At 42.1% G+C, this 26,657-nt stretch overlaps 1 protein-coding gene across 1 annotated transcript in view; it reads right to left on the bottom strand.

Annotated features, from left to right (window-relative positions):
• CHN2 (chimerin 2) overlaps positions 1-18,995 on the bottom strand; it is a 271,320-nt gene extending 252,325 nt beyond the window's left edge. The window contains exon 1 of the mRNA XM_080664382.1: positions 18,982-18,995. The gene's annotated coding sequence lies outside the window, so the exon portion shown is untranslated. The remainder of the gene's footprint in view (positions 1-18,981) is intronic.
• Positions 18,996-26,657: the final 7,662 nt, after the last annotated feature.

Here is a 26,657-nt window from a genome sequence, read left to right as displayed (position 1 = left end):
TTACACATTCTTAATGTGATTTTTAAGTGGCAATAAGTCCATTCATGACCCCTCTATTAACTGAAATTTAAATTGTTTCATAGTTTTTGCTTTTTTTTTGTGGATTTTGCTGGGATAAGAATCCTTGCACATAAATCTGTAGGTGCCTTTCTGTTTATTTTCCCAGGCTGGCCTGCTGTAAGTGAACATGGCAATGGCAGGGCCTGCAGCTGCCCAACTTGAGAGGGTACCAGACACAGTGGATTCCACACTAGTTTCCTGTTCTGCTGGTTATCTATCAACCAAACAGCGATGTGGCTCATCTGCTCTTTCTCAACTAAACTGAATATATAACTCTGATTTTTCATTTTTATGGTTTCATTATTTTTCAAGTCCATTGGGTTGTTCTTCATAGCTTCTTGTTCCTTCATCGTAACTGTGATGGTCTCTCACAATTTTTCGTGACGCTGGGTATTTTCTTTATGTCCTTTCCAAACCCACCCTCTACCCTGCTGCACCCTGCTCTGCGCCCTGAGAGGCGGATCAACCGGACCACAGGGACAGGTGCCCTTTGTCGGACAGGTTGCTGCCCTCCCCCAGGACTAGGGGATCTTTGCTTTTCATTGGTATAGCATTTGGGCCCCAAGAGTTTCACTGTCTCTCCCCAGGTCTGATGGCTTTCGCTTCCATCCTTTCCCCGGAAACAGTAAATCTTTGCCGGAATACTGACTATGGGAAGAAGGGCGTGCTGACCTTCCCACAAAGGGAGATGGCTTTGCTTCCACTTCCCCTGCGGCGTTGGAGGCCAGCAGCTTTGCTGCTTCGTCCCAACAGCTTAAGGCTTCTGCTTCTCACGAGAGGAGCATCAGGGCACCGTGCCCGTGACTCCTGCATCCCGGTCCACCAACAGGAGCTCTCTCCAGCCTTTTCACCTTGGGGACCATGGAGAGGAGCTTGGGAGTGGGTACAAACTCCCCTTGTGTCTGGAGCCCCCAGTTATTCTAAGCTGATATACTAGCGCATACTTAGCTTTTAGGATTTTTTAACAATGTCTTCTTCCTCACTCTATGGCAGCCGCCTCTTCCTCCCAGGCACTGCCAAAAGTAAAAGAAATCATGTGTTTTGACTCTCATTGGGGGGTGACTTTTTACTCCTTGAACTTCTGTTTCCTGGCCATGTGACCTCAGCTCTCTGAGGAGCTCATGAAAAGGATGGTTTTGAAGACTGGCCAGCATTTTCTTGTTGTTAGGCTGGGAGGAGTGACTCTCTGGAGGAGTTCCACACCCAAGAAGGAGTGGGACTGTCAGCGTGTTATTAACAGCACCACCGTTCACTTCACACGCACTCTGGGTTGGAGGGTGAATTACATGGTCACCAAAGGTATGGCCCAAGCTCCTGGCACAGGCACCTGGCAGATGCCTTCAGGGCAATGCCAGCGGCAGGGCTCACTGCCTCTCTGGGTTCCTGCTGTGAGAATTTTCCTGTAAACTCTGGCATGCATTTAAAAATATGTGTGTGTTTTTTTAAAATAACAACACTATCTTATCTAGCACTTTTTAGCATATATATAACAGAAAGGCTCCTCTGGATATCTAGTAAGTCATAAGCGTTAAGTTGAAAAAAATGTTTTATAATGTTAAAATTTTAATTTACCTTTTTCCTTATTAAGATGAATGATTCTAGAAGTTGTTGATTCTGATGGTTGCATAAGTCAAAAAGCTATGGTTAATGTGAAAATGATTAATATTTTTTAAATGGAATCCATTAACGTAAAAGACTGACTTAATAATCTTTCCTCAAATACTCAAACCGTTCAATTTATCTGGAGGGTGTTAACATGAATAATTTAAAATTAATTTTCCAACTGCAAGAGAAATAAAGTTGATTTTGAGCATTTTCCTGGTTATTTTTAACAAAAAAAAAATTTTTTTGACAAATGATGAATGAATGCTTACATGATGATAGACAGACAGACAGATGGATTAATAAATAGATTGTTGTTACAGTATCCTAAGGTAAACTTTAGATGCCAATCTTATAGCCAAAGTGAAGTCAGAGGAGTCCTGGGCCCAAAGTCAATCAACTAATTACAACAAACCAACTAACAGAAATCAGCCAAGATGCCTACAGCACCTGTGATACCAAGACCTCCGTGGGACTGGATCCTGGAGGGAATGTGATTCTGAGATTTAATGATGCACAGTAAGATGTTTCATTAAAGGACTGGACATTTCAGGAATTCCTGGGTTCCATTGATAGGTGGCAACGTAACCAAGTATATTATCATGATCTGGGTGACCCTGCATCTGACTTGGCTGATCTGGCTGACTAGATGCTTATCTCCTTCCTCCTCATCATTCTATGAGTTTTCCCCATGCACAGCCCATGTTGACTCCTCAGTTGGGGAGGACAACCTTCTCAGATAGAGCTGATTGTTCTTTACAGTCAAGAATATAGGCCCTAGCCGGTTTGGCTCAGTGGATAGAGTGTCAGCCTGTGGACCAAAGGGTTCCGGGTTCAATTCTGGTCAAGGGCACATACCTTGGTTGCAGGCTCCTCCCCAGCCCAGGCCCAGGCCCTGGCTGGGGCTTGTGCAGGAGGCAACCAATCGATGTGTTTCTCTCACATCAATGTTTCTGTCTTTCCCTCTCTCTTCCACTCTCCCTAAAAATCGGGTGAGGATTAACAAACAAAAAACAAAATGAAAAACAAAAAAAGAGTATAGGAATGAGAGCTTCCCATCAAGTCAGCTCTTAATTCCACTTGTGTGTTAAAGATATGCTTGCAAGCTTCAGTTACCACTACTTTATTCCTTAAAAATGATAGATTCGGTAGTTGGCATTTCCCCACCCCTCTCTGGCAGGCCAAATAATGGCCCCTAAAGACATCCTCATCCTAACCCCTAGACCTGGAAATACATTACATGGCCATGGCCAAAGGGACTTCGTGGATGTGGTGAAGGTTATAGATCTTAAAATGGGGAGATTACCCTAGATTATCCAAGTGGGTCCAATAAGTACTTAACATTGAAGAACCTTTCCCAGCTATGGTCAGACAACTCCAATGGAAGAAGAGGCAGGAGAGATTAAAAACAAGATAGGGACTCAACTCACTGTCGCTGACTTTAAAGATGAAAGAGGCCACAGAGCAAATGCAGGCAGCCTCTAGAAGCTGAGAGTGACCATGACCAGCAGCCAGAAAAAAAATGAAGACCTCAGTCCTACAACCACATGGAACTGAATTCTGCCAACACACCTACATGAGGAAACAGACTCTTCCCTGGAGCCTTGAAAAAAAATGCATCCCTGTACACCCCTGGATTTTAGCTTGGTGAGACCATATCAGACTTATTGTCCACAGGACCATGAAGTCATCTATCTGTGCTGCATAAAGCCATCCGATGTAGGGTAATCTGTTACAGCATCACTAGGAAACTAACATCCTCCTGTTTTCATATCTCTTATTCACTGTATGCTTCACTCTGTACTGACTCTACCCACGTATTCCAGTGCCTTCATGAGTTCTTGTGATGGTCTCAGAAGTGCCACTACAGAGGTGAACACAGCTGAGCAAGCCCAATCCAAGTATTGCATTTGGGAGTGATAAGGATGTTGGCAGAGAGAAAATATATTCTCCTCTTAAAATGGCAAACCAAAACACGGGCCATGTAAACCTAGAGGTCTCACTACAGGAGAAAATCCGCTTGAGAATAAGGATAACTCAGATCCAGCTATACCCAGAACACGTAACCTCTAGACATTTTAGTTATCTAACTTAAAAAAAAAACACACAAAACAACAACAATCCTTTTGTTTAAGTTTGGTTTTATTCCCTGCCACTACAAAAGGCTTGGCTGGTAAACTACCAGTGTCCTTGGATTGCCAAGAATATTCTAGGAACTGAACGTGGTGGCCTCAGGCACATAATAGGCCTCATATTGTTACAGAATTTACCAGGCAACTGAAAAATACACAGGAGTACTCGGAGAGTCAGGATAAACCCATTTACTTCCAGATGTACTAGTACCGTGACTCAGGGGAGCCTGTTTCCAAATCCTGAGCAAGCCAATATAGAGGAAGCTTTCTCTTTACACCCTTTGGTTTCTTTGTTCCCCAAATGTGGATCAGACTTCCAGACCTTTCGCGTGCTTTGCAAAATGCTCTGTGTGTTGGGATGGGGGCCGTGAGACCACACCTAAAGGCCTGGCCTGGCACCAGCCGGGATAACGCCCTCCGGGGGTTGTGTATGGTTCAAGGTTTATGGCCTCTGTAAAATGGGATTATTTAGGTAAACAGGTCTTGCAAGACCAGATCATTAAGGAAGGGGCAGTGACTAGACTATAGGCTAACAAGAATGTGCAACAGGGATACTGATGAACTAGGTACAGAGTCAGGCTGCTAGCCCTCCACCTGCGCCCCCCCCCCCCAAAAAAAAAAGTCTTATTTTTCTTATCAATATTACTAGTTATCTTTATCTTTCAGAACTTCCCAAGGAAAGCTTCCTCACTCCTGTCTCCAACTCAAACTCCTAGGACTCTGAAAGGAGCCGTGGAGTCATGGAAAATCCTACACATGATGAGAATGTTGATTAATGTGCTCATGAGTTACCTTTCTCATGGGAACTACTAGGATGGAAACTTGGGAGATACCCTGGCTCCCAAGAGTGCATACTGAGTTTCAGGCACTGTGATATGGCTAAGAAACAACATTTTAGACGGGGCACCCTTTTATGGGCACCCCTTAAATTATATTTCAAATGAATATCACTCCATTTATTCAGAAGACTCGTTCTGATCATACATCTGTACCTTAAAAAAAATCCCTTATAGATGTGACTGGAAAAGGGTTTACACACATTTGTTATTCTGTACTGTCTGTTTATAGAACCGTCTTGTGTTCCTGTCTTTTTGTCATACTACATACCCTGGAGACAATGGCATCTGAGAGAAGGAACCACATTTTTATTTTCCAAATCAAGGAATGGCCATCTTTAAAACAGTAATATTAGCTTTCTAACTTGTACTGCCTTGGATTAAGGCCTAGTTCTTCCTGACATGTGTTTATGTGGGAAAATGAAAATGCATTCTTTAGAGACACACTGGTAGTTTTCTGAATCATGTCACGTGATTGGATTTGGCTTTAACAAGTTCTATGCTCTGAATCATTTGCCTCTTGGCCAATATTTAGTTTGTAGAATTTGATTAAATAGCATCCCTGAGGCTTTTAGAGCTTGCCTTCCTGTCCACAAGTGAAATAAATACTAAGTCTCTGACCTTACACTCTGAACACAGAAGTCCCCCAATAAAAACCTCAGGGCTGCTTTGAGGAGGATGCTGGGTAAATTCATCCCCCTTTGGGATCCCCACCCTATTAGCTTATTCTGGGTGTGATGCTTTTTTCTGCCAAGCTCAGCCTGACGTTTCTGAACTGGCTAATGCTGTTGGTTATTCCATTACGCATGTATTATGTTGAATGACATCCCTACAGAATAACCAAGCCCAATTAACAGGTAGTTCTTACAGACCCACAAGATCCCCTGGGCGCTCCTAAGGGCTTTTTGGTTTCCCCAGAGTGTGGCAGAAAGAATGTAGCAGGACGCTTATAAGGTGGTGTCAGCACCAGTTATTTCATGAGCTGGAGCAGTGCATATGGAAGCAATAGAGCGATGCAATCAGGAGTCGGAGCTGGGAACCAGGACCCAACCGGCAGCGCACTGCTCAGCACCTTTCATTTTGATTGACACATCTTGTAAAGAGTCATTTCCAACAAGAGAAATGTGGGCTTGTATGCATTAGAGCAATGGATCGGCTGGGTCACAGAGCGGTGGAAGGCGTTTCCGCCTGAGGTTAGGCATTACAGAAAGCCGCTCTGAAGAATTCCACGGAGCTTGGGAACCAAGATACTAGAGGACATACATTTGTCATGTAATGGTTCGTCTCTCTTCAAAATATTCGCTAAGTAAGCCAAAGCCATTATAAAGTGGGGATAGGGACAAGTGACTTAAATGAGTCATCAGATGAACAACTGGAGAAAATATGGACAATATGGGGAGGGGGCCTACCATTTTCAGTATCCAAAATTAGTGAAAGGAAGGACAAGCCTCCAGCATCAAATAGAACACATTTTATTAGGGACATACACTGAGTGGCCAGATTATTATGATCTCTGAATGCATAATAATCTGGCCACTCAGTGTGTGTGTGTGTGTGTGTGTATTTTAGAGAGCCGGTGCATGAATTCATGCATGGGTGGGGTCCGGCCAGCCTGGCCAGGGGGAGGGGACATGGGCGGTTGGCCAGCCTGCCTGCTGTTCAAACTCCTGGTGGAGGGGACAATTTGCATATTAGCCTTTTATTATATAGGATATACACTGAGTGGCCAGATTATTATGCGTTCAGAGATCATAGTAATCTGGCCACTCAGTGTATATAAAAGAGACCTTGGCCTGAAGAAAGGGGTGATGGTTCATTTTAGGTGTCAATCTGAGTGGACCAAGGGCTGCCCAGTTGAAACATTGTTTCTGGGCGCATCCGGGAAGGTGTTTCCCATTTAGATAAGCCTTTGAATTGGTGGACTCGGTAGACTACCCTCCCCAGTGTGACTGAGCATCATCCAATCCCTGGTAAGTGTGTAGAAACTTTATTTTTTGAGTATGAGCTTTATTTCATTTTGATTCAAACTGGCCTCATCCAGCACCTGACTCACCTGCCTCCTTCTCCCCTGCACAACCACCCCTTAATCTTTAAGCCCTCAGGACAATGAGGTTCTGATCAGCATCAAATAATCTTAGGAACAAAGTCTTAGGTGTGTTGAGAGAGAGAGAGAGAGAGAGAGAGAGAGAGAGAGAGAGAGAGAGAGAGAGATTTGGTCAAAGTAGAGATGACATTTAGACCTCAATTGTATTTCAGCTTCAGGCCCAGAAAAAGAGTGAAACCAGATGAAGCAAACCCATGGCTGACATCAGGACCAAGTGCAATGATCAACTACCCCCACCCCAGCACTGACCAATCAAGAGAGACCAGGACCCTGACCACACCCCAAATCCCTTGTCATGGTTTTCCCCTATGTATCAATCCCCTGGAAGTCATCGAGGAGCCAGATCTTTGTGCATTAGCTCACCTGTGACTCTGGGCTGGGCCACTTCCTAATAATAGACCCTTACTTTCGTTGCTGCAAGCTCCTGTTCGTGCCTTATTGAGCTTTGATGAGCACAGGCAAATGGACCCCTTTAGTCCCAGGATACCTTGAAATCCTGAATAGAACAAAAGGTGGAGGAATTTGTCCCTTTTTTCCTGCCTTACTACTTGAGCTGGGGTGTCTTACCTCATCTTCTCCTGCCTTTAGACTGGGGCTTACACCATTGGCTCCCCTGGTTTGCAGGCCTTTGGATGTGGACTAAATTATACCAGCAGCTTCCCCTGGGTCTCATATTTACAGATGCAGATCGTGGGATCTCAGCCTTCATAATTGCATGAGCCATCCTCATAATCGCGCTCTCTCTCTCTCTCTCTCTCTCTCTCTCTCTCTCTCTCTCTGACAAATTCAGAAGGCATATTAAAATCTTATGTTTTGCCTGCCAGTGTGGCTCAGCAGTTGAGTGTTGCCCCAGGAACCAAGAGGTCATGGTTCAATTCCTGGTCAGGGCACAAGCCCAGGTTGGAGGCTCTATCTCCAGCAGGGGGAATTCAGGGGAAAGCTGATTGATGCTGTTTCTCTCTCATAGATGTTTCTATCTCTCTGCCCCTCTTCCTTCCTCTCTCTCTAAAAAATAAAAACATATTTTAAAAAATCTTGAGTTTGAAAATTTGTTCTTCCATAGAGTTGCTCTGGCAATGAAGATTGCAAAGAAATATGTCAGATATTAAAACAAAGGAATAGTTTCAATAGTATCACCAGCAATCAACTATTAAAGTGGCCGAAAAGCACATTAGACCCAGCTTCAAGAGCTCAGAGAAGCACCTCCATGCCATAAGACTCCTCCAGTACAACCCCAGAGAATGGGCTTTGGCTGGAAGTTTGGGAGCACTGGATTAGTCAAGGTCAAATACAAGGATCAAAGGGACCAACAGCTCCATCCCTGCCAGACAACCGAGGAATAAGGGCCAGGAGAGCTACAGGCAAACCATTGTGCAAATGGCAACAGGGGGAAGGGAGGAGCTTTTCTGCATCAAATGTGTCAAGCAGGCCCTGAGGGACAGAGACAGAGCTGCAAACAATGAAAGGCCTACAACGAGCACACAAAATAGCAGGAACCAAAGGAGAAAAGGCAGAAAAAGCCAGTGGCCATGTGCTGGTCTTTACTCTCTGATACATTGTCAGCTACTTAATAGAACGAAACAAAATTTTTTAATTGACAAAAAATCATTGCATTTAGACATTTATGTAAAAACAATATAAGACAGAATCACTCATGGGGAAAGGGGAGTTGTTTAAAATAACAATTAAAAGCACCATTTTAGAGAGGCATGCAAATGGCATTGCTAAATTCTGAAAGACACAGTACATTGCATATGAATACTTGAAGAAGCCAACTTGATAAGAGGATAATCTAACAAGACTGAATGACAAAATGCTCTTTCCAGATTCTTCTATAACGGTAATATCACTGTAGTGCCTTTATCCATAGTACTGCCATATATTTTGAATTATCTACTCTTAAAAAACAACAATGCTAAAAATGCATAAACTACCTAAATGGGTATGAGAGGAAGAACCACGGTCCCTCCAACCCTTCCCTGAGAGCCAGATCTCCATGCGTCAGGGCAGCCATCCTCTGCTTCTCTTTCAGACAAAGCTGAGGACCGCTCTTTGCCCGTTTCCACTTTTCCCATTAATATGGATGTCATATTTCTTTGCCATTTCACATTTGATACCAAAATGTAGCACTCATATTTAAGTAATAAACATAACTCCCCTTAATTTTACTGTTGCTTTTTATTACCACATTATAATGTCTTTTTTAGTTGTGAGAACTGTAATATAGACAAGGCCAAGGGAATGATCAGTGCTTGACAAATAAGTGAGTCAATGCACTGTATTTAAGATTTGGCTACGTTAGAAATTCTACAAACATTTACAAAAAAATTGATGACGTCATCCTGATTCAATCCCAATGTTCTCTAAGGGAGACTACACTTAAAGAGGAAAGGAGAACAGTCTTTTGTAGAGTCCTGCACACCCCAGCTCTGCCACTTACTGGTTTGTGTGCCTTTGGGTAAACTTGATGGGCCTCAGTTTCCCTTTTTTGTAAAATAAAGGGCTGGGTTGGCTGATCTGTGATCCCTTTCAGCTTCAAGATCCTTTAATTCTAAATAGTTTCATCAAGCCATTCACAGATTCCACTTTCTGCTTCATTATGGGAGACATTTATTGTGGCCAAACTGTATTTTTAAAAGAGCCAAATTAATAATTTTGAATTACCTTGCTTTCTAAATTGTTAGTCTTAAATTGTTAGTGATCTTCGGCAGTTTGTTTATATAAAATACAGACTAAATGCATATAACAACACCATGGAACCAGGATCAATGATAGTACATGACATGTTACAAAATGAAACACACTTTAAATGTTCTACTTAAAAAAAAATAGGTTTTTATTCCACCCAAAGCCATCAACCCAGGTAGTTTTCTAATTTCACCATCCAAAGCACATTAGTCTAGAGCAGTGGTTCTCAACCTTCCTAATGCCACGACCCTTTAATACAGTTCCTCATGTTGTGGTGACCCCCAACCACAAAATTATTTTCGTTGCTACTTTATAACTGTAATTTAGCTACTGTTAATGAATCGTAATGTAAATATCTGTGTTTTCCGATGGTCTTAGGCTCTACTGCAGAACCGCTAGCAGGGTGGCCTAAGACCATCGGAAAACACAGATATTTACATTACGATTCATTAACAGTAGCAAAATTACAGTTATGAAGTAGCAACGAAAATAATTTTATGGTTGGGGATCACCCCAACATGAGGAACTGTATTAAAGGGTCGTGGCATTAGAAAGGTTGAGAACCACTGGTTTAGAATAATTCTCCACCTTCAGGACCAGATGGAATCTGTGATGTCAGGATGCTATAGAGATCTGAGGCTTAACCTTGACTGTTCCTCTAACCAGTTGTAGATCTTGGAAAAACCATTTAATCTCTTCTATGTTCCGTTTCTTCTTCTGCAAATCGAGGGAGCTGAAGAGAATGACACTCAAGGTCCAGCTCAGGTCTAAATGCTGTAATTCCTGGCTTTAAAACATCTCCTTGCAGGAGTCTGCAGGAGGCTCTTCTCACCTGCTCCAGGAGGGCTCCTTATGTCCTGAAGCCCAGCAGGTCAATAAAGCTCACAAATACTGAAGAGCCACCTAATGATTCAAGTGATTTAATGGAATTTCATATGGGCAGCTAGGTTTTAATTTTCTCTTCTAGCACATTCCCTCTGGTCAAGTGTACTTTCTAATGGAATAATAACTGCACAGGATATTTTGATTGCTGGCGGATATCTCATATGGAAATCAAATTTAAGTCATGTTCCTCTGGTAGTTTTTATTATCAGAACAAAATAAAAGCCCCCCAAAGAATGTTTATACTTAGAATTAAGAACTGTTGGAATGTTGAAAGGATCTTCTAAGAGTTAAGCATCTGTAAATATTTAAAACAGGATGATATCACAAATACTGCTTCTAATAATCTCCTGGAAGTTTGAGTAGAAGCCAAAAGAAATGAGCAAAATCCCAGGGAACACTTTGATATTAAACTGTTGACTCCATGGTCATGCCTAATAACTCAAGTTATAACAGAGAGTTGGGGGAAACCCATCAACTGTCCCTGCAAGCACACAATCAACTCTCCACATGAACAAATGGGTCATGTAGAGGATGCTGAAGAGGGCTTTTCCCCCCTCTCTGATAAACTTTGGTAGAATCTTTATTCACATCATCTTTTTTTTAAAATATATTTTATTGACTTTTTACAGAGAGGAAGTGAAAGGGAGAGTTAGAAACATCGATGAGAGAGAAACATCCATCAGCTGCCTCCTGCACACCTCCTACTGGGGATGTGCCCGCAACCAAGGTACATGCCCTTGACCGGAATCAAACCTGGGACCCTTGAGTCTGCAGGACGACGCTCTATCCACAGAGCCAAACCGGTTAGGGCTCACATCATCTTATTTAATCTTCTCAACAGCCCAGAGAAGTAGCAATTGTTCATTCTATTACATGCTGGTAGAAACTGAGGTACCAAGAGGTTTTGTGTGAGCTATAAACTACGTTTGCTTCAAATGCCAAAGAATATTGAAGGAAGGCAGTCCTTGCTCATAGTCATTCACTCATTCATTCATTTATCATCCTATCTGTCCATTCATCCATCCATCCATCTCTTCATCCATCTATCCATCCATCCATCATCCATCCACTCATTCATTCAGAAACTCCTATTTTTAACATACACCAATCTAAGGAAAGTTTCCTATAAATCCAGCCCACTCCCCCTTTCTTGCTCAGTTATCCATGGAGATGGAACTCACAGAAGCCTTCCATTGTGTCTTTGCCTCCATTATTTGATTACCCCTCCATCTTGCCTTTTCTGGGTTAAATTATAAAATTTCCTTTTTGTTTCTCTTTAGAACCATTTTCAAAAGACATCTTTTCTCGTAGGACCAGAATTGTTAACGAAAAAAACAGTATTTTTGTAGGGAAGAGGAAAGCAGAAAGATTACCATAGCGTTTTTACATTAGCGCCATGACATTTCTAATAATCTACAGAAAAAGATTTTTTTTTTCTAGCATCCTCCTAAGTGCCTCTTGAAAACTTCTGCGACATACTCAATAGCTACTGACTAATTTTTTCTGGCAGAAAAATGAGTTCAGTGTTACTGAAAATATGTTTTCTATCACCAGATCTGATTCAGGTCACTGAGTGGCTTCTCACTGGTGGAAAGGAATAGGATTTACCTTCAATGAAACGTTATTGAGAAGAGAGAGAAAAATAACATTTTGACCTACTCCGACATTAGCAAAATGCAAATCATAGTCAATTTTCTAGGAGGTAATGTTTCAATAGTTTGAGCTTCTGGAGTTGTGCGTCAACCTGAATAGCTGAATAAAAGGTGCATAAAGTGAAAAACTAACTTGAAGCAGCTGGCAGCTTAGTGACTGACATAACACCTTTTCTTAGGGAAGTTCTAAGTATAGAGGGATAATGGCTAGCATTCACTACAAGCTCTGCAGCTCCATACACCCACAGTGTGGGGGCATTGACTGGGGTAGGACTGGACAGTCCCACAGCAATTTGGAAGATTAGGGATCACTAGCCACAGGTTCCCATGGGTGTGGCAGGGTCAGGGAGGGGTCACATCCCATTCTTTTTTTTTTTTTTTCCCCATGTAGAGGTGTAGGTAGCTGCAATACAGATTGCACAGGAGGGGGATCAGGATGTTAAGTGGGAGAAAAGAAAGCTCTTCATGACTCTTCTTTGGGAAATAAAGTGGGATACAATTCAGCAATCATCCAGCCTCTTCATTCCTCTTCTTCAATTTCTCAGCACCGTTAGGATGCCAGCTTCCTCTCCGTAGGTGAGATTTCTTGCTGCTAACATCAAGAGGGGGGTCAATGTACAAATGTGTGAAAAAGAAAACCCCGCTCTAAGAGTAGCTTTGGTTTTGATATTTCCTAGATGTCTATTCCTGTGTTAAAATTCGAGGTGTTGGCTACTGGCAGCCACAAGATTTGATTGTTGAGAACACAGGGCAGCATTCTCTAGACAAATCCCCAGATGCATAAAGCAATTGTTAGTTTTAATAAAGAAGTACGGCCTCTCGGCTTTTGTCATTAGCTATGCAGAACAGATAAATCTGAAAATGGAACATGGTGCCCTGGGTAAGTATGCCAGAGAGTACCAGGCACTTCTACACTCAAAATCACATCAATACATGCATATTTAATTAGAGCGTACAGACATCTAAAGAGAAAAAGTTCAAAGGTTCCCTCATAGATGACCTTTCTCAGATGCCACAGGGCAAAATTTCAACCCAAATGAAATAAGATGAGCTGAGGTTGGCTATTTAATAAGATGTCTTTAAATAGAATTTAACTCTTTTTTTTTTCAGAGTGAGAGCCTTATACATATTTTGGAGGTGACCTGGTGTAACAGAAGCTTAGACTGATAATATTCTAATTCAAATGATATCTTCTCTATCAACTTTAGAGAAGCAACAAGCTTAACCCATGGCATTTAATCATTGAGATTCATTTTGACATTTTTAGAACATAGAACCTAATGCTGAGATGTAATAACTGCAATGGATTTGCAAGGAAGGTGACATGCCACGTGAGGATTTACGGAGGGGGAAATGGTCTAGTCTGGGGTGAGAAGATAGAAAAAGTCTCCAGGTCAAAAAAACTGAAAGGAAATACGTGGTTTTCAAATTGCTTCTCTCTGAGGTGTAGGAAGAACCTGTATACATTATCTAAACTTTCCTCCCTCTCATCACTCTTCGTTCTTCTCCCTGACAGCCCTCTCTAGATTTAAAGGGGGAGAACAACAATGTTGGAGGTGAAAGGAAGTTTCCTACCCAGTTGCCAAAGGGTGAACGCTTGGTCTGCTCTGTAGGAAAGAGCATGTGGCTGCTTCTGGACCATCAACTCTCAGACCCTGACAGATGCCCTAACACTGACTGTACAAGGACAGAGGGTATCTAAGAAGTGTCCTCTCCAGTTGCCCTGCACACTATAAGAAATCTATCAGATCAGCAAAAAGATAGTATCTTTTTTGGTGTGCCACAGAATTTTAGTAATTAGTATATGTGCCATGAGATGAAAAAGGTTGAAAATCGCTGGTTTAGAGGGATAGGGAAGAGGGATGGAGAATGTCCCTTCTCCATGCCAGGGACTTGCTTGTTCCTTGTATACAAATGGGAACGGGCCTGATCTTGAGGTTCACAATCTCCCTCATCCTGATCGTTCCTTCACTTACTCAATGCACTTCACTAGTTGGCCTCATCTGTCTGTCTGCATCCTGCCCCAGGCCAGTCACAGAGATGACCCTCCCAACCGCCCTCACCATGGACCACAGGCCTGTTCTCACAGCTACCAGGACTCCTTGTTGAGTTGAGCCCCTTCTGGCACCCACAGTGCCATTCCTATACTACGGAAGTTATAGAGAGGTTCTATAACCGAGACTCCCACCATCCTCCTCCCCAGGTGTAACAGTCACAATAGACTAGGTCAGTGGTCGGCAAACTGCAGCTCGGGAGCCACATGCAGCTCGCAAGCCGCGGTTTGCCTCTCTGTTGACTAATGAGTTTGCCAACCACTGGGATAGGGGCTTAATCACAAGGAACAACAACAGCCTGTAACTATTGGAATCGAGAGTCTAGGTCAGTGGTCGGCAAACTCATTAGTCAACAGAGCAGCAAACCGCGGCTCGTGAGCCGCATGTGGCTCGTGAGCCACAGTTTGCTGACCACTGGACTAGGTTATGATGTGGTCACAAACAGGTCCCAAATACCAGCAGCTTAAATCAATGAAGGCTGATTTCTTCTGAAGCCTGCCTCGTTCTTGGGAAGTCTGGGAGGCAAGAACATATAGGAAGATCCACATACCACACCTAAATATTTAAAAACCAAGGTAACAAACTGGGAAGTAAAATAAGTTCTACCCTCTTTCTTTGAAAAAACATGCCTTTATGACAACCCTGGAAAACAAGATTTGAATTTAGAATTCTGAGACTTCTTGGAGTTCTATGCCGGGAACGTGGTGGAGTGGATGAGTTGTTAAAACTTCCATTTTCAGGCGAGGAAACCAAAGTTAAGAGAAGGAGAATTAGAGTGAAGACATCTGGGATTGGTCTAGTGCCATGGTCTGCAAACTGCGGTTCGCAAGCCACATGCAGCTCTTTGGCCCCTTGAGTGTGGCTCTTCCACAAAATACCACGGCCTGGGCGAGTCTATTTTGAAGAAATGGCGTTAGAAGAAGTTTAAGTTTTAAAAATTTGGCTCTCAAAAGAAATTTCAATCGTTGTCCTGTTGATATTTGGCTCTGTTGATAAATGAGTTTCCCGACCACTGGCTCTAGTGCATCTTCTCTTCCCAACCATTGTGTTCTCCTAGTGTAGCCATCTCAAATGCAAGGGCCGTCCCTTCAGTCTGTAGCAGTCACCCAAGAAGGAAGTTCCCACAGTCAGCCTGGACCACCACACATAAAAAGCAACAAATGGCAAAGACTGCTCTTTACCTATTATAATTGTATTCCTTATCTGGTGATATTACTTCATTCCTGAAGCTCATGAAGCCCTCAAGGGTACAGAACCAAAAGAGTAGAGTCACTTTTCTAGGTCAACTCTGCTTTGAATCATGCAATTAGTCATAGGCATAATATTTCATTAGTAAGTACAGCACCTGAACAAACCACCATTTGAATTAGAAAAGGAAATAAAACCTAAACAAAAGAAAAAGACGAGACACCACATGCCATTTCATGTAGTTTCTTTGATCCCTGCTTATCACTTGTGAATTTTCTGCCTTTAACAAATGAATGACCTGCTTGCTATGGGCCAGGTGCTGGGCTACCAGCTTCACATACAATTTCATTCAATTCTCAGATCAGTCCTGTAGGGCTGTCCTCTTTCCATATATGAGAAAGCTACTGTAAGGCTTAGAGAGGTTAATTAACATAGTAAAGGTCACACAGCTAATGCGTAGCTGACCTGGGATTCAAACCCCCATCAGTCTACTCCTAACCTAAAACCATGCTGTGCCCTTACTCAGATATTGTACAGAGAACACTGGCAGGTTCATCCTAACACCTTGTAGGGCTGATATGAAAATTAAAGAGATGATGTCTATGAAAAGTGTTCAGCAAACCACGAAGCCTGACAAAGGTTTGCTGGGATTATTCCTCACTGTGTTACACCAGGTTAGCTCTGCTGTGCTTCATGGCCAAGTCTATATTAATCCCATCATTCATCCTTCATCCACCAAAGTCCGGCTTTCTTAATAGCCAAAGGAAACTGGAAATATGCCTTTTGTAAGAAAGGCTTAATACCCGCTGTGAAGGGTGCTGGGTCGCCAGAGAAGAAGGGTTCTCTTACAAAAGACTGAGATTAATTTGGACATTGTTTCCCTACAAAAAGCAGGCACCCGGAGGCAGGAGGCAAGCAATCCAGGGAAGGATAATCATGCTGAGAGTGAAAGCACTTACCTAAATAATCACAATCGAGTTATCCACAACCTCCCTGCGGCTGTAGCCTGCAGCTAGTCTTAGGAGCTTAGGAGGTGGCCCTTCCTCGCTATGTGTAAGGAACTGGGCCTTTCCACAAGTTTATCAGGGCACGTGTCTGTCTGACAGCAGGGTCACCGCCATCTTGGCCCACTTCTCAAAGTTAGGTCATGGTGCAGAATAGATGTGGGGTCTCCTCAGCTGGAACCACTCTCCTCTCCCTTTTGAATAGCACAATGCCATTTACAAGTGTGTGAATGCAACACATCTGACTTCTTACTCAACATATTATTCCTTTTCGATGTGCCCCTAGCTGTGTGTGTTTTCAAGCCTCGAGGCGACCACATTGAAGATATGTAACGACACCTAAAAGGAGCAATGATTTCCATGAGGGGCATGTTTGTCTACAAGGTTAACCAATTCCCCCCCCTTTTTTTTGATTTTTTATTTTAATAAATCTTTATTCAGATTATTACAATTGTTTCTCCTTTTTCCCCCCATAGCTCCTCTCCACCCGGTTCCCACCCCACCTTCTGCCCTTACCTCCCCCCCGACTGTCCTCATCCATAGGTGTATGATTTTTGTCCAGTCTCTTCATGAACCCCCCATAACCCTTTCCCCCTGAGAATTATCAGTCCACTCCCTTTCTATGCCCCTGATTCTATTATATTCACCAGATTATTCTGTTCCTCAGGTTTTTAATTCACTTGATTTTTAGGTTCACTTGTTGATAGATATGTATTTGTTGTTCATAATTTTTATCTTTACTTTTTTCTTCTTCCTCTTCTTTAAGAATACCTTTCAGCATTTCATATAATACTGGTTTGGTGGTGATGAACTCCTTTAGCTTTTTCTTATCTGTGAAGCTTTTTATCTGCCCTTCAATTCTGAATGATAGCTTTGCTGGGTAGAGTAATCTTGGTTGTAGGTTCTTGCTATTCATCACATTGAAAATTTCTTGCCACTCCCGTCTGGCCTGCATAGTTTCTGTTGAGAAATCAGCTGACAGTCGTATGGGTGCTCCCTTGTAGGTAATTAACTGTTTTTCTCTTGCTGCTTTTAATATTCTCTCTTTGTCTTTCCAATTCCCCTTGTTTTCATTCCAGGTCCACCTTTATCTCGGTGGCAGCAGCTACAAATGTGAAATGAAACCTCCAAACCTAGACAACTGGAATTGTATTTACCTGCTCAAGACGTGCAAAAGCTATTCTCTGCATCTTAGCTGGAGTATCAGGCACACTGCAGAGCTCTGGCCCTTGGTCAGCGAGAGGCATGCATATTGTGGTGTCCAGTTACAATGGAAACCCTGCAGGGGAGAATATACTAGTAATTCAGTATCCTGGGTGAGGCAATTGAAAAGAATGATGGTCATTGGCCTGGGATCTCACAGATTGTCATGATCATTATTATAGACTAGAGGCCCAGTGCATGAATTTGTGCACAGGTGGGGTCCGGCCCGCCTGCCCCAGTTGTGGCCAATCAGGCCAGGCCAGCCGGGGAAGGGGCCATGGGTGGTTGGCCCGTCGGCCCCGCCTCCTAGTTGAACTCCAGGTGAAACTCCTGGTTGAGGGGACAATTTGCATATTAGCCTTTTATTATATAGGATGCTGTTTATTGAGCCCATGCCATATGACAAGCACTTTATGTCCATTGTCTCGTTTCACCCTGTAATCACACTGCAAGGTAACTAATATTATTTTACCATGAATGGATGAGAAATGTGAAATCAGGCAACTTGCTTGAGGTCACCAGATGGCAGGTTCTAGATGTGAACCCGAATCCAGCTCATTCTCTGAACCACCAGGGCTTAACAAACCGGAACCTCCCAGAATGCACAGTGCAGAGAACACAAGGCCTTGGGGGAACCCTGAAACCAACTGGATTCATCAACCTGACAATTTTAAACCTTCGTTTGCAGAAAAGCTAATCAGAAAGACTTAACCAATCTTTTTGCAAAGCCTTCTTCTGCCTACCTTTGAGTACTCTCAACACAAGGAAAGAGTTAAAATTTTTTATTTCCAGAAGTTTGATTCTCTTCCATAAGTTATATACTTTGATTCTTCAACTGTTGATTGTAGTTATGGTCATTTGGAGATAAATGTAAAGAAATACTCTTTAAAGTATTAGAAATATTTGACCAAAATATGGCTGCTGAATAGGATAGAGAAGGAATATGCTTGACCCTTGAAGAGCACAAATTTGAACTGCATGAGTCCATTTACAGGGTAATTTTTTTTCAATATACATATAAAGTCAACCCTCTGTAACCCTGGGCTTCACATCCACATATTCAACCAACCACAAGTTGAAAACAGTATTTTCAATCCCAAGGGCCAACTGTATGCATTGTCTATACCAGCCTTGGGCAAACTACGGCCCGCGGGCCGGATCCGGCTGTTCTATCCAGTTCTCTTGCTCTCCCCTCTGCTCCTTTACTTTGAATTTATATTAGTTCACACAAACACTCCATCCATACTTTTGTTCCGGCCCTCCGGTCCAGTTTAAGAACCCATTGTGGCCCTCGAGTCAAAAAGTTTGCCCACCCCTGGTCTATACCATTTTATATAGGCGATTTGGGCACCTATAGATTTGGTATCTGCAGGAGTCCTAGAACCAATGCCCTACTAACACCAAGGGATGGCAAGTTTTGGGAAAGTCAAAAGTTATATGGGGGGTATTGATTGCACGTGGTAAGGGGGATTGACACCCCTAACCCCTGTGTTGTTCAAGAGTCAACTGTACTTGTATCTTTTATGAAAGACCTACACCAGAATCATCTCTCCTGTGCTGATGCCGATTGTACCTGCAGTCTGGCTGGAAGCACACCCTGCAGGTGACCACCTGCATTGTAGCCTGGCTTCTGAACAGAATCTGCCGTGGGTTCACCAGATGTGCTTCTTCAGAAGCCATGGTCCCCTGGAGAAGAGATGTTAAGAAAGACAGGGTGAGTATTATTTAATGAAAATTTATAGACTCGCACTCTTTGCCCATCCCATGTTTATCTGTCCCCAAGTCCTCTCAGTGCATTTAAGTATATGTCAGTGGATTTTGAATAGGCCCCCCTCAAAACCCATGTCCACCAGAACCTCACAATATGACCTGGCTTGGAAATAGGGTCCTTGCAGATGTAACTGGTTCAGATAAGGTCAGACTGGGTTAGGATAGGCCCTAAAGGCAATGACTGGTGTCTTTATGTGAAGAGGAGAAGACCCTCTGAGACACACACAGAGAAGAAAGCCAGGTAAAGACGGAGATTGGAGTGATGCAGTTATAGGCAAGGAATGCCACGTTTTTCTGGGAGCTAGAAAAGGCTGGGCATGATTCTCCCCCAGAGCCTCAGCATAATCCTGCCAACACCTCGGTTTCAGGCTTCTCCTGAGCTGTGAGAGAGGACATTTCTGCTGTGTTAAGCCACCCAGTTTGTGATCATTTGTGAGGGCACTCCTAGACACTAATAGAGGGCCTCCCACACACTTGAGCCAAGCCCTCATCATCTTTTACAGGAATTGTTTTTACTATATCAATTCTGCTCCTCCACCCCATGGGAGCCTGCAGTGTTGCACCCTGCAAAGTAAAATATTTTACCAACAGAATTCTCGTCTTTGAACCCAGATAAACTTCCAAGGACCCTCTGACTCAGTGATTCTGCTTTCCAGATGTTTCTTTCCTAAGGAACTAATCAGACGCACATAATTTTTTATATGAGAATATTTCTTAGTGAATTAATAAGGGAAAATTGGAAGCATCCCAAATGATCAGATGTTGAAAAATGGTTGAATAAATTACAACACATTCCTATGATTGAACATTATGCAGCTATTAAAATCATGGCTTTGAATTAATAACGTGTGAAAATAATTGGGATATAATGCTAACTGCTAAAAGCAGGATACATAATTCAATATAATATGATTCCAATTTTGTTTGCAACACATGTTACTATACATAAAAGACTTGATAGAAATACATCATTTGGTAATCTCTGAGGAGTCACAATGGGGTTTTTATCTGATCTTTTTGCATATCTCCATATTTCTATAATAATCATATATTATACTCATCAAAAGAAAAATAAAAAATATGTCTATCTTATTCAAAAATTTAGAAGACCTCCAGTGAAGTAGCTTTCAAGCTATTTTGACCACATCTCATAGTAAGAAATAATGGTTTTCCTTCTGACAATACAAAGTCCTCACTTCATGCTGTCTATAGGTTCTTGGACACTGCGACTTTAAGAGAAACAAAGTCTAACAAAACCAAATTCACCATAGGCTAATTGATATAAAGAAGAATTAAGTTCCTACACCCTATTATTTCTGGTCACGAAAACATCACCAAACTTTTAAATAAAGTCCCAAAATGCTTCTAATATTAAACATTGATGTAAAGGTGAGCTCTATGTACATTTGGGTGTCCAAAGTATGTTAGTACAGTTTTAAGCTTTAATTACTTCATCAGTATAAATGCTACAAACTTTCAAAACTGCCCCTTGAAAGCTTACTTCTTTTGACTCTAGGTTTTAATTACTTTAATAAACATAATTTTTTTTTTCTTTTAGGCAACATATGCCATTTTTCACTTGGGAGCTGAAACAAAAAAAAAAAATGTGTTACTCAAAATTCACAACATTAAATAAGTGTAAAATACATTTAGTTAAAATTCCAAATGTGTTTTTTTGTAAGTTGCAGCATGTATATCTCTGAAGTCATGAAAAGTTCAGTAAGACTTTTGCAACCCCGTCTTTGAGTAAGTACACTAAAGCATGATTCATTTTATATGTTCTGTAAGCTCCATTTGGTTTTCATGTAAGTGGCTCCAATTTGGGTGCAGGTATTCCCGGGCCAGAAGCTATCCTTGTGCTTAGAGCGAAGGGCCTTGCCCAGGGCCCACATTTTAGAAGGCACCTCTCTGGCCCTTCATGGCTGTGCTCCTCCCCATAGACTGAAGTATCCATGGGGCTGTGTCCATTGCTTCCCCTGCCTCCAAATCACACCTCCCCAAACCTTGTTCTGAGCATCTAGGATCCCCAGATTGCCTCCCCAAATGGCACTGGGCCTCCTTCAAGGGCCTGTACACCAGCTGTGATGTCTTCAGCATCTATACTCCCATGGCAGATAACACTGCAATTGGTGTGCCCAGTCCCAGGGCCAAGAGAAGGCCAGGCTGCTGGACTGAGCATCCCCACTGGGGCTGGAGTCAGTGGGGAAAGAGGAGGCGGCTTTGAACCAGTGGCAGGGGACCAACTTTCGTGCACCACCCCATTTAGGTGCAGATCATCCAGGAATTTGAACTTGGCATTTCAGGTCATAATGAAGGTGTATTTGTCACTGTGGGAAGTTTATTTAATAGTTTAATACAAATGTGCTGATGTTGGTCTTACAGGAAAATACTTTCCCCACCAACACATTTTTATCCATAAAGAGGTCAGTGGGAACACAGAGACCATGCCATCTTGAGAAACAGAGCTGCTTGAGACTAGGATCCTGGCCTCAGCACCACCCAGTCGTGTCTCAGACACAAACCAGGACCCTGCAGCCACTGGGGACAGAGACCTGCGACCACAGCTTCAGACCAACAGACAACAAGAATCCAGACATCCCGGCCGCAGATTTCTGTGAGTCACGGAGCCTATCCCCTCCCCGCAGGTTCGGGGATAGCTCCATAGTAACTGATAGACCCGCCACTACAGGAATTTGAGCTTGGGAGTGTGTGCACAGGACGCAGCGCCGCTATGGAAATTTGAGCCTGCACACGCACAGAGACTGGGAATCTGCTTCCCACAACACAATCGGGCAACCAAACTGGAAGCCCACGCATGGCGGCAGTGCCACCTGACTTCGATTCTGGACAAGTGCACACAGAAGTCTGTTTTCCTCAGCGCAGGCACGCCACATTGCTACTGTGCAACCCAGTTCCCCATGGCGACCGGGACCCAGATTCTCCCGGTGGGAGGCAGCACTGAGCACCACTGACTTGACTCTGTTTCTTATGCGCCTGGGATCCCTGACTCACAGCGCATTCACACTAAGAGCCAGTGACTCCAATTCTTGGTGCATGTGCACACAGGGACCATGATTCTCAGCTAGAAGCCGCAACAGGCAACAGAGACTCTGATACTCAATTCTTGGTACAGACACAGGGGAACTTTGACTCCTGGGACGCGCTAGGGGACTCTGATTTTCTGCACACACCAACAGTGTGGTGCAAGCAGGGTCCCTGATTCTAGGTGTGCACACGAGACCACACTGAATGCTGGTAACACTGACCCTGGGCGAGCCTGGTTCCCACCAACCAATGGCAGCCACACGTCTTAGTGTCGGAGCACTTCAGTGTGAAGCTCCCACGGCACATGGCCCAGGTCCACACAACTCGAAGTTTGAACCTTCTGATGATAGTCAGAATGGGGAGATGACACAATCCCCAGAGAAAAGAAAATGAGGAGTCGCCAAGAAAGAAAATTAGTGAAATTGAAGCATGCAACATGACTGAAAAAGAATTCAGAGTAATGGTCGTGCAATTCATACATCGGATAGATGAGAAAATCAACAACCTATGCAAGAATCAGGAAGAAATGAAAAGTGATATAGCTACAATCAAAAACATCATGGAAAGTTTCAACAGTAGACTAGGAGAAGAAGAGGGCCGAATTAGTGAGTTAGAAGATAAGGTAGAGAAATAAGTTCAATCTGAACAGCAACTGGAGAAAAAAATTAAAAAGCAGGAGGAGAGCCTAAGGGAGCTTTGGGACAACATGAAATGAAGTAACATACGTATAATAGGGCTGCCAGAAGGACAAGAAGAGTAACAAGGATTAGAAAAATCTATTTGAAGAAACAATGACAGAAAACTTCCCAGATATGAGGAAGAAAAAAGTTACACAAGTAAAGAGAGTCCCAAGCAAGATCAATCCCAAAAGACCCACACCAAGACTTGTCATAATTTCAATGGCAAATATTAAGAACAAAGAGAGAATCTTAAAGGCGGCAAGAGAGAGACAGAGAGTTACCTACAAAGGACCCCCCATCAGATTATCAAATGATTTCTCAACAGAAACACATCAAGCTAGAAGGGAATGCAAGGAGATATACAAAGTGTTGCAAAACAAAGGACTCAATCTAAGAATACTCTATCCAGCAAGACTATCAATCAAAATTGAAGGGGAAATCAGGAGCTTCACAGACAAAAAAAGGCTAAGGGAGTTTATCACCACCAAACCAGCAATGCAAGAAATGCTAAAGGGAATGCTGTAAAAAGAAGAAATAAAAAGGTAAGAAGGAACACAGGCACAAAAAATAGTGATGACTACAAACAAGTACCTTTTAGTAATAACTTTAAACGTAAACAGACTAAATGCTCCAATCAAAAGACATTGAGTGGCTGAATGGATAAAAAAAACACGACCCATATATATTCTGTATACAAGAGACCCACCTCATAACAAGGGACTCACACAGACTGAAAGTGAAGGGATGGAAAAATATCTTTCAGGCAAATGGAAATGAAAAAAAAAAAAAAAAAGCTTGAGTAGAAATACTTAATAGCTGGCAAAATAGACATCAAAGTGAAGGCCATAACAAGAGATAAGGAAGGCCACTTCATAATACTAAAGGGATCGATACAACAACAGGATATAACCCTGATAAACATATATGCACCCAATGCAGGAGCACCCAAATACATAACAAAACTCCTAGAAGATATCAAGGGAGAGATCGACAACAATACAATCATAGTAATACACCACTGACATCACTGGATAAAACTTCTAGACAAAAAATCAGCAAAGATACAGCAATCCTAAATGACTCACTAGATCAGATGGACTTAACTGACATCTTCAGAACATTTCACCCCAAAGCCGCGGAATACACGTTCTTCTCAAGTGCACATGGGACATTTTCAAAAATAGACCACATATTGGGTCACAAGCAAAGTCTCCCCAAATTCAAGAAGACTGAAATCATACCAAGCATCTTCTCAGACCATAATACCATAAAAATAGAAATAAACTACAATAAAAACAATCCAAAAATCTCAAACACTTGGAAGCTGAATAGCATGCTATTAAATAATGACTGGGTTGCCAATGAGATCAAAGAAGAAATTAAAAGTATCCTGGGAACTGATGACAACAAAAACACAACAATCCAAAACCTATGGGACACAATGAAAGTAGTCCTGAGAGGGAAGTTTATAGTTCTACAGGCCTACCTCAAAAAACAAGAAAAAATGGTAGTAAATCATCTAACTCTACAACTCAAAGAATTAGAAAGAGAGCAACAGGAAAAGCCCAGAATGAGGAGAAGGAAGGAGATAATAAAGATCAGAGCAGAAATAAATGACACAGAGACCAAAAAGACAATACAAAAGATCAATGAAACCAAGAGATGGTTCTTTGAAAGGATAAACAAGATTGATGAACCTCTAGCCAGGCTCACCAAGAAGCAAAGAGAGAGGACTCAAATAAACAAAATCAGAAATGATAGAGGCGAAATAACAACAGACCCCACAGAAATACAAAGGATTGTTAAAAAATACTATGAACAACTCTATTCCAACAAACTAGACAACCTGGAGGAAATGGCATATTCCTAGAAAAATACAACCTTCCAAAACTCAATCAGGAAGATTCTAAAAATCTCAATAGGCCGATAACTATGGAAGAAATTGAAGCAGTCATGAAAAAGCTCCCAGTAAACAAAAGCCCAGGGCCAAACGGCTTCATAGGGGAGTTTTACCAAACATTCAAGGAAGAACTAAAACCTATCCTCCTCAGACTATTCCAAAAAATTCAAGAGGAACACTTCCAAGCTCATTCTATGAAGCCAGCATCACCCTAATACCAAAACCATATAAAGACAACACAATGAAAGAGAATTACAGGCCAATATCCCTCATGAACATAGATGCCAACATCCTCAACAAAATTCTAGCAAATCGGATCCAGGAATACATCAGAAAGATCATACACCATGACCAAGTAGGATTTATCCCAGGGATGCAAGGATGGTATAATATCCGCAAATCAATAAACGTGATACATCACATAAACAAATTGAGAGATAAAAATCACATAGTCATATCAATTGATGCAGAAAAAGCATTTGACAAAATCCAACACCCCTTCTTGATAAAAACTCTCAGCAAGGTGGGAATAGAAGGATCATACCTCAAAATAATAAAAGCCATATATAACAAACCCACAGCCAACATCATACTCAATGGACAAAAACTAAAACCATTTCCCCTAAGAACAGGAACAAGACAGGGATGCCCACTCTCACCACTCCTGTTTGACATAGTACTGGAAGTACTAGCCATTGCAATCAGACAAGAAGAAGAAATAAAAGGCATCCAAATTGGAAAAAAAGAAGTAAAACTGTCCCTATTTGCAGATGACATGATATTGTACATAGAAAACCCTAAAGACTCCATCAAAAAATTATTAGACTTAATAAATGAATTCGACAATTTAGCAGGATACAAAATGAATGCCAAGAAATCTATGGCATTTCTTTACACCAATAGTGAACTTACAGAAAGAGAGACTAAAAAAGCAATCCCATTTACCATCGCACCAAAAAAATTAAGATACCTAGGAATAAACTTAACTAAGGAGGTAAAAGACCTATGTACGAAAAACTACAGGACACTGAAAAAAGAGATAGAGGAAGACATAAACAGATGGAAAAACATACCGTGTTCATGGATTGGTAGAATCAACATCATCAAAATGTCCATACTACCCAAAGCAATCTATAGATTCAATGCAATCCCTATGAAAATACCAATGGCATATTTCACAGACCAACAACGAACTCTCCAAAAATTCATCTGGAATAAAAAAAGACCCTGAATAGCTGCAGCAATCCTGAGAAAGAAGAACAAAGTAGGTGGGATCTCAATACCAGATATCAAGCTGTATTACAAAGCCACTGTTCTTAAAACAGCCTGGTACTGGCATAAGAACAGACATATAGATCAATGGAACAGAATAGAGAACCCAGAAATCGACCCAAATCACTATGCTCAATTAATATTCGACAAAGGAGGTATGAACATAAAATGGAGTCAAGACAGTCTCTTCTACAAATGGTGTTGGGAAAATTGGACAGATAATGCAAAAAAATGAAACTAGACCACCAACTTACACCATACACAAAAATAAACTAAAAATGGGTAAAGGACTTAAACATAAGACGGGAAACCGTAAAAATACTAGAGGAATCCACAGGCAGAGAAATCTCAGACATATGCCAAAGGAACTTCTTCACTGATACAGCCCCTAGGGCAATGGAAAATAAAGAGAGAATAAACAAATGGGGCTGCATCAAAATAAAAAGCTTCTGCACAGCAAAAGAAACCATCAACAAAACAACAAGAGAGCCCACTGCATGGGAGAACATATTTGCCAATGGCATCACTGATAAGGGTTGAATCTCCAACATTTACAGGGAACTCATACACCTCAACAAAAGG

This window comes from Plecotus auritus (assembly GCF_963455305.1).
Source record: "Plecotus auritus genome assembly, chromosome: 4".
Lineage (NCBI taxonomy): Eukaryota > Metazoa > Chordata > Mammalia > Chiroptera > Vespertilionidae > Plecotus > Plecotus auritus.
The sequence above is the reverse complement of the archived record's forward strand: the minus strand, read 5'-3'. Positions and strand labels throughout refer to the sequence as shown.